General features: G+C 41.9%; 1 protein-coding gene across 1 annotated transcript in view; it reads right to left on the reverse strand.

Annotated features, from left to right (window-relative positions):
* LOC105935735 (rho GTPase-activating protein 21) overlaps positions 1–1,688 on the reverse strand; it is a 133,474-nt gene extending 131,786 nt beyond the window's left edge. Inside the window, exon 1 of the mRNA XM_036125446.1 lies at positions 1,264–1,688. The gene's annotated coding sequence lies outside the window, so the exon portion shown is untranslated. The remainder of the gene's footprint in view (positions 1–1,263) is intronic.
* Positions 1,689–8,618: the final 6,930 nt, after the last annotated feature.

Consider the following 8,618-nt stretch of genomic DNA (forward strand, 5'->3'; position numbering starts at 1 on the left):
TTGAGCATCTTGTAAAGTTATACTTTATTGGTTTCACACAGAAAAAGCTAAATCTTTTTAGCGTAAGCATCAAATCATCTCGCGACCCCCGCTTTGGGAACCCCTGATCTAAACTAGTGGTGCCAACATGGGTAAAAAGGAGGGGCCCAAGAATGGAACCCTGTGGCACCCGACATCTTGTATGTGTATATATATATATATATATATATATATATATATATATATATATATATATATATATATATATATACATTATTCTTGAATGGCAGTTGTGGCCGCACAAATTCAGTCCAAGGGCCACAAATGGCCCCCGGACCCCGCTTTGGACACCCTTGAATATATATATATATATATATATATATATATATATATATATATATCAAGAATGGTTTGGCCCATCAGCAGGGATGCAGATGGATCATTTTTAATGAGAGGAAAATGATCACATACAAATTTAAATATTCTTCCAAATGGTAACGTTAGGTACAATACAATGTATTAATCGGTTAATAACCACACCTTTTGCATTGTATTTAATTACACATAGATCCCATCTATTCAATGATATTTACTCAAAACAAAAGTAGGCTTGGGCGCACAAAAGTCTGCTTTTAACTCGTTTAATGAATTTGGCTAAATACAGCAAGTGTTTTCAAAGAATGTGTTTAATTAAAATATTGCAGGATCATATTTTGTGGAGTGGGTAAAATTTTTTTAGTTTAATTTAAAATTATTTTTTAAATTTTTTTGGCCTTTGAATACTTCTAAATGGATAATTTTGGCCCACGTGACTAAAAGTTCGGACACCCCTGGCGTTTATAAACAAGGGTCTCACATACATACATGCACTTGCAGCTAGTGACACGATGGCAGGTGCACAGTTTAATTTATTTTTTTATTTGTTATCAGTTTAATTTTCAATTACTTAAGAATAGAGATAACTGTCGTGTAAAATGTCTGAAAAACACACGTTTAAAAAGGAAATTCGTGGTTCCCCATGAGGAGAAAAGTGCACAAATAAGGGCAGCACGCACCACAACAGCCATTATTAGAGACCAGCCACAACCACAGGATACAAAATCTACTTTCCTAAAATAGCACACAAGCAGCTGTTGCGATCGCATTCTTATTTTTATCATTATTTATTATTATTATTCTGACTGATGCTTCAATGAACCTACATCCCAGTGGAGCGGTTACCGGGACCCGTTGCAGATGAAAAGCAGGGAGACAGGCAGGTTGTTAACCGGGAACACAGCCTACCTGTAACAAACCGGGAATAGAAGCGGGGGGAAAACACGCCGTCCATGACCGTGATGAGAGTAGAGCTCTTCCCGGATCCCTCCGTCAATCCAAGGATGGGTTAAAAAAGAAAAAGGGCTGTCAGGAGATTACAAAGCGGGATATTCAGTCTCCGTTCAGCGGCACACTGACTGGCCGCCGCCGACGCTCGCTACCTGTTAGGAAAAACACACTGGAAAATGCACGGTAGACGCCCCTCACGGTGCATTTCTCAGCGACAGGAGTTAACCTGCAGTCTTCATTCCATGTCCATCCATTTGCGAGGTTTAATTCGAGGCAACAACAACGACAAAAAAAAAAAAAAATCACCCCCCACCCCTCTGGAAACGCTGAGACACAAAGTACTCCTCCGTCCTCCCGTTTGGCGGCGCGACAATCTGAACTAGCAACTGACGAATCTGCCAACCCGGCCGCGGCTCCGCCCCCTTTCCACTTGCCTCCTCGCGGCGCGCTTGGCCAATCGGACGGCGGGTTTAAATTTGGAATGGAGGAGCGGGCCAATGGGAGACGTCGTTACATAACGGCTTCGGTGAAAAGGGGTTGGAAAGCTGGTTCGTTCTGGTCACCGGCTCAAAAGCGCTGCGTTATATTGTTTACGTTGCTGCCGTGGTCCTACGCGTGCGGTTTTCAGCACACATTCAGTCATTTGCATATTCAGAAACAAAATCTAAAACAAAGAATAATGTTGATTCAAGCAGAACTCTAACCTTTTTATCTTTTATAAAGCACTCTCCTGATTATATTCCTGTCGTCATCCCTCTCTGCAGCTAAAAAACAGAAAACTTAAAGTTATGAAACTGTGTTTTGGGAAAAATTATTAAAGCGGTTATACAATTTCACATTTTACCATGTCCCTCCCACAAACTTCAATGTATTTAAATGGAATATACATTTATTTATTTTATTTTATTTGCATTCAGTAATGTTGACACCAACATGCATTTGGTAGTCAGGGTAGTATGCACTGTTTGGTTTCCTCCAAATATTGCTTTTTGAGCGTATCAGGAAATGCTAAATATGAAGAGAAAAGAAATAAGCAAATAAAAATGTAAAAAGAGAAAGGGTGAAGCATGCTGGTGGCCGCACTGTTTTATGGAGATGCTTTTTTTCCCCCAGAAGTTTCCTTCAATCAGGAAGATGCGTGGATGTAAATGCATGGCAATCCTGGAAGAATCCCTGTTAGAGGCAGCAAGTGCTTGAAACTGAAGTGAGGGTTCACCTTCAAGCAGGATACTAACAACCCTTAATCTATACCTGCAATGAAAGGGTTTAGATCAGATGTCACCAACATGGTGCCCGCGGGCACCAGGTAATCCCCAAGGACCACATGTGGTGCCCTAGAGCCTTTTCCAAAAATAGCACAACCCTCCAGTCAGCTCCATCTAAAATGTTACTTTATTTAGTTGCTCTTCCTTTTTAATCATACTTGTATTCACAGAGATTTAAAATGATAAATGCATTAAAAACATGTCTATATTACATGAAGTTAAGGTGCATTCTGACTCTTCTAGTTCAAATGTCAGTACAAGCAGCCCTTCGGATGACACAGTACCGATGAAGTAGCTCTCCTCTTTTAAAAGCTTGGTGATACCTGGTTTAGATCAAGGCATTAATAATGATCTAGATTGGTCCAGTCACATTACAATCAAATATTCAAATCTGTTTTATTGGGATTGTTTGTGACAGATCGGCACAATTTATTGCACGACCCTGCAGTGGAAGGAATGCATTGCTCGTCATCTGCAAATGGGTAAATTGCCTTTCGCACCTTTAAAGCACTCAGATTACATCACCGCATGTTCATTATAAACGTCCATCAAGCCCACACACGAATGCTAAGCTGTCCAACTTTGCAACATCCAGCTGCTGAAACATGTTTACCTGTCCGTTCTAAGTGACCTTAACTTTATTATGACTGACATGTAGGGCATGACAGCCACATGGGACCCTGCGGAGCATGGAAGAAGAAGAAACAACAGGACTGCGCAGCTGATCCATACAAAGACAAAGCCCTACAGTGTTGTGTTTGCAGGCTACTCCTGCAGCACAATAGAAGGTAGGACAATAGGACGAAGCTTTCCCGGTTTCAGAGAGGACCTATTGTCTAGAGAGCTTGTGCGTGTGTTCACCCAGACAATGGAGAAGTTCAACCGATGGGTTCGTTCATTTAACGCAACCTGCTTGTTAGGTCCATCCCTGAGAAAGCTGTGCAGAGACGGGAGGAGAAAAAAAAATGTTTTCCATCACGACCTTATGGATTGCATGTGTGTATAAAAATGCTTCCAGAAACCATAAAAACTTTTACTGCTTTCTGTTTTACGTGGCTCCAAAAAGCACGCGAGCAATGACAGCCGTGCAACTCCCTCATCCTTATTCCCCGATTTGGGGGAGGAAGCTTCCCAGCTTTTCTGATCCTTTTTATGGCAAATATATGGTCAGCAGCAAAGAGATTACAAGCTCTTCCCTGGCAGCAAAATGTTTGGCTGGATTAGGACTTCGCTTGAAGGTAAATTCAAAGCCTGGCAGAGTCTGGATTAGGACTGGTGGGAATGACTCTGCAGCTCTGCATGCCCGGTGCTTGTTTAATGTTCGTTGTAGAAGAAGGTCTCTGTGTCCTACACTCAACAAACGCACATGCACGACCGCTCGCTGAGGATTTTTTTTTATTTTTTTTTAACCTGTGATTTACTTTGAGAGTTTAAGAGGATGAGGATCACTGCCGACTCCTGGTTGCATAAGTGGATCTGGCACTGAGTTGGATGACTGGACGAAACCCAGCAGCAGTCAATCTACGGAGGCCTCAAACCAAGAGTGACGCTGCAGAGGATGTTCTTTCTATTTGCAAACCATGCTACGTCGCTGAAGAGCAATATGGTTTGGCTGCAGAGGGTGAAAAAAAAAAGGTCAAATTCTACACAGCATGTAGCTTTACAATAGCAGCACAGAAAGGATTTATTTTAAGGCACCCATTGCATTGATCAATACTCCAAATCATCAGAACGTCAAAGAAACTCGGTAAAGATCCGAGAGGGAGGATTAAACAAAGGTGGATTAAAACAAACTGTGCACATCTGATGAAAGGAAACAAACTGTTAAGGAACAACCAACCACAAAAGCTTATAGGTGCCATTATATATATTACCTGAAAAGTGGTTAGTGGTTTGCGTTTGTGTCCCGGAGGTTCTGGGTTATACTGCCACTCTGGGTCACCGAGCAAGACCCTTAACCCCAGATTACTCCCCAAGGGTGATGGGTTAAAAGCAGAGAACAAATTTGGTTGTAATGTATGTTGCAATGACAATAAAGACGGTTATATATTATATAAAAGTGGCAGATCACCAGTAACAAAATCTCCTACGACTAAAATGATGCCAACCATGCAAGAAGTCCCTGCTCAGAAATCTCCAGCTGCCCTAATGGACATGGTCTTACCGTCAAGGTCGTTTATGGCAAGACGAGAAAGAGCTTGACATATAAGTCCAGACTGATCACAAGTGTGTTCGGAGGTTAGTCCTTCAATTTAACTTGTCAGTCCTTTAAAATCTTTTGCTTTGTCTCCAGCTTGTCTGGCTCTATTTGAATCTGCCAACCCATCGTTGTGCCAAGTTTTAAAGCGTCGCTTAAACTTGAAGTCGATGTCAGCAGTTGTGTGGCCCAGGCACCGTTCTTCTGCAAAAAGATGAACAAGGTATAGTCTCATAATAAAGAGACTGAGAACACTGATCGTAGCACCGTTGAAAAGGAAGCTCCTGCCTTATCACTTGCATTACGGGACGTTTAAGTTTATGTTGGGTGGAGTGTGCAACCTGTAAAAGTGCCCACAGATCACAGTTCATTAGCGTGGCTTTACCAAATACGAAATTCCAACAGAAGGCTTCTGCACTGGTCTCTGTTGCTGCAAGGTTTTAGCTAGCCTCGTGAGACCATCCTGATCTCGCGAGCTTTCAAGGTTTCACTCGCAGATCAGTCTGGGTACCCTCCGTTAAAGAAAATTTGGAGCCGTTCACCAAACGAACGTCCAATCAGCGTTGGCATTGAGGCGGGTTGAGGTGTGACGCAATGAGAAGCGCGACAGTTCAGTCTGTAACCCACTTCAGGGTATGTACACGTCTACGCTCTAGGTTCATAGGAGCTGAGACAATAGCAATAACGTGATGGACACAGATATTTGTAGTTAAATGTACCTTTAGTAACAGATATGGAAAAAAGTACAATACAAAAATAACAATACCTATGGGCCCAAAATAAAACTAAAAAAATAAAATGTTCTTCTGAAGAATGTTCTTCCGGAATTTGTAACTCCAACTTCAATAATTGTTCAAGTTCGTAAGTCAGTTAGTCAGGGGATAAGTCAAGTCAGGAATTGTATCCAAGAAGTTTCTCCGGATGTCTGTCAGCGAACTGACACAATCCTACCACAGAACCTGGTGAATGATGTGGTAGAGCTCACGATCCGACTGGGAAGGCTCGCCATCAATGGGTCAATTCTCCTTAGCCTCGTTGGACACTTAGGCTGGATGAATCAATTTCCACGAAGTCAAAAGACCTGACCAAGAAGTTTAACATCAAAAGGGAAAATAAGCAATAAACGTGTTCCTTCAACGCTCTCCGTACTCTTTTTCTTTTCTTTCCAACCAACACGTGAGAGTAGAGTTGCGCTCTGTGCATGAGTGAACGAGGGAAAAACGTTCTCTCTCTTCCTACATATCACTTCCTGTTACCGTCACGATAACTTCCGGTTTTCAAAATAAAGGACGGTTTATATAGAAAACGTAAATCAACCCGTTTTAAACCAAATTAATTTTTGTTTTAACCTTTTTACCAGGGGGGTTACAAGTCTAAAGAACATGGCGGCTTCAGCCGATGAAACTAGCGTTAGCGTGGCTATCGAGCAAGTTTTATCGGAATTACAGAGTATTTCTTTGCTGAGCTAACGAGCCTTTACCTGCAGCAGCAAGAGTAGCTTGGCTTGTGGTTGTGTTTTCGTCGTCGCTCGTAACAGAGCGACGACGAATCTGATTGGTTCATTTGGCCCGTCTATCACCAACATAGGCCAATCAGCTAACCAGTATTTTAGCCCCTTCCCAAAATTACTTCAACGGAAGGTTTCCAGATGGATATGCGAAGCAAATCTATCTGGCGGCGTCAGGTTAGGTTTTAGCTTGGCATCACAAAAACAGTTAAAAGGTTAATGTATTTGTTGACACTTTGTCTTCTTTGAATTAAACGTTCAGGGGTATGTTTCATTCTTGGGGAAGGCTGTTGTTTTTTAGAATATGTAAATCTGAGTGCGCAGGCGCCTCTCCATGATCGGTGGACCAAGAGGATGATTGAATACAGATTGGTTAAGTTAAAGTTAATTGTTGTGGGTTTTAAAGCAAAAAGCAATACCTCTTAAAAATCCAGGCTTTGGATTCCATTTTTTATTTTCTTTAAACCAAAAGTTCAGTCTGAGATGATTTTGAATGCTTACCAGACTCGAGGCGTTGTCATGTCTCCAGTCAAACTGTATATTTCTTTCATTTTCCACTCCAACAAACCGAACCAGCAGATAAACCGATTAGGCCTACCGATTAAATATGCTTTATGTGCTGTTCTGTTGAGGTGAAATCAAATCCCAGCGCTCCATCTGTAACCACCGGCTTCATATGTCAAAAGCAGGGATGTGTGGCCATTCAACTGGACAATCCCGGTTTTGTTCCTTTTGTGTTGGTCGCAGTTTACCTGTAGTCCACTTTCTGCACTCGCCCCCAGCCTCTGTTCCCCCGGCGAAGCTCCACAAAGCCGCAGCATGAGAAACCTGCCGGGCTTTTTGTCTGCTCTCGCTTTCACCAAAAGCATGCATCAAGGCGACAGACAATGGCCTCTGAGTTCCCAAAGCAATGCGGGGGGCATCGGCGCTGGGATAAGTTAACAACTGCCAGCAAGTGCTGATGTTTTATGATAAGGATACGTGGGGCTTCAGTCGATGGTACAATGCGGGTCTTTGTTGTCCAGACGGCTCAGACAGCAAAACAGGCAGCAGTATCATTTCTGTATAATTTTTCTTTATCTTGTTCCTCTGCACCTTAGGGTGAACAGAAGTAGAGATGAAATCTAACTGAAATTAAGGCTTGTCTAATGTCTGCCAAATATGCAGGGTAGAAGATATTTAAACCAGGAGCTTCAAACTTCCCTGAACTCTGAATTTTCCAAGTAGCAGCCCAATTATCAGGTCATTTACCTTACAGAGGGAGTGGAGCAGCAGCTGGAACATTATCTTTGGTTTGGAGACATGTTTTTAATGCCTGATAAAGCTGCTTTTGAATACACTCACCAGCCACTGTATTATGTAGAGACCTTGCTAGTATTTGTTTTGGAACCTTTTTGCTTTCAGAGTCCCTTATCTTTATTTAAGACAGACACATTTTCAAAGATTTTGGTCCACAGATGGGTCCCCCATATGTCCGTGAAGCGAATCTCAAAGGTGCTCAAATGGATCTGGTGATTGTGGAGGTCATTGGAGAATGGTAAACTCAGACTCTGTCTACACAACAACATTTTCTGATGAAAACAGAACATTTGGTTACTATTTTACTGTTAATTTACCCAACAATGGCAAATGTTTTTTCTGACAATGGCACAGTTTCAAGGAAGGTTCCAAAGTGCAGGGGTTCGAAAGACCGTCCCGGTGTCTGTTGCCGAGTAAATAAGATACAACTGAACTTTTCTTCTAGGCAATCCCTGGCTCATGTGCTGCATGTCTACATGAAAGAGATCTGTATAAATTAACGCAAACGGGCACAACATTACAAAAATTTAAATCCAGCAGCACAGCAAGGAGAGTTCTTGGGGGTGCAGGGGCGGCAGACGTGGGAAAGTCTCTGACTGATTGACGAGGGAGGGCCGAAGCTCTGACAGACAGACGTGGGAAAATCTCTGGCTGACAGGCAAGGGTTGGGTGAAGGATGATGACGATCCGGCAGGGAAGAACAGACTGAGGGAGGCTTTTATAGAGAGGCTGGCAGGTGGAAAGAGTCCGGGCTGATTAGGAACTGACAGGTGTAGATGATTGGGGGGGGAAACGGTGCAGTGTGAGAGGAGAGAGGTGAAGCAGGCAGAGCTGCACCCTGACAATCACTGCACTTAATATTACCTTGTCAGCAATTTATATATATATATCTATCTATCTATCTATCTATCTATATATATATATATATATAGATACATATACACATACACATATATACTATATATATATATATATATATATATATATATATATATATATATATATATATATATATATATATATATATATATATATGTGTGTAAAG

This window comes from Fundulus heteroclitus, chromosome 21 (genome assembly GCF_011125445.2).
Source record: "Fundulus heteroclitus isolate FHET01 chromosome 21, MU-UCD_Fhet_4.1, whole genome shotgun sequence".
Lineage (NCBI taxonomy): Eukaryota > Metazoa > Chordata > Actinopteri > Cyprinodontiformes > Fundulidae > Fundulus > Fundulus heteroclitus.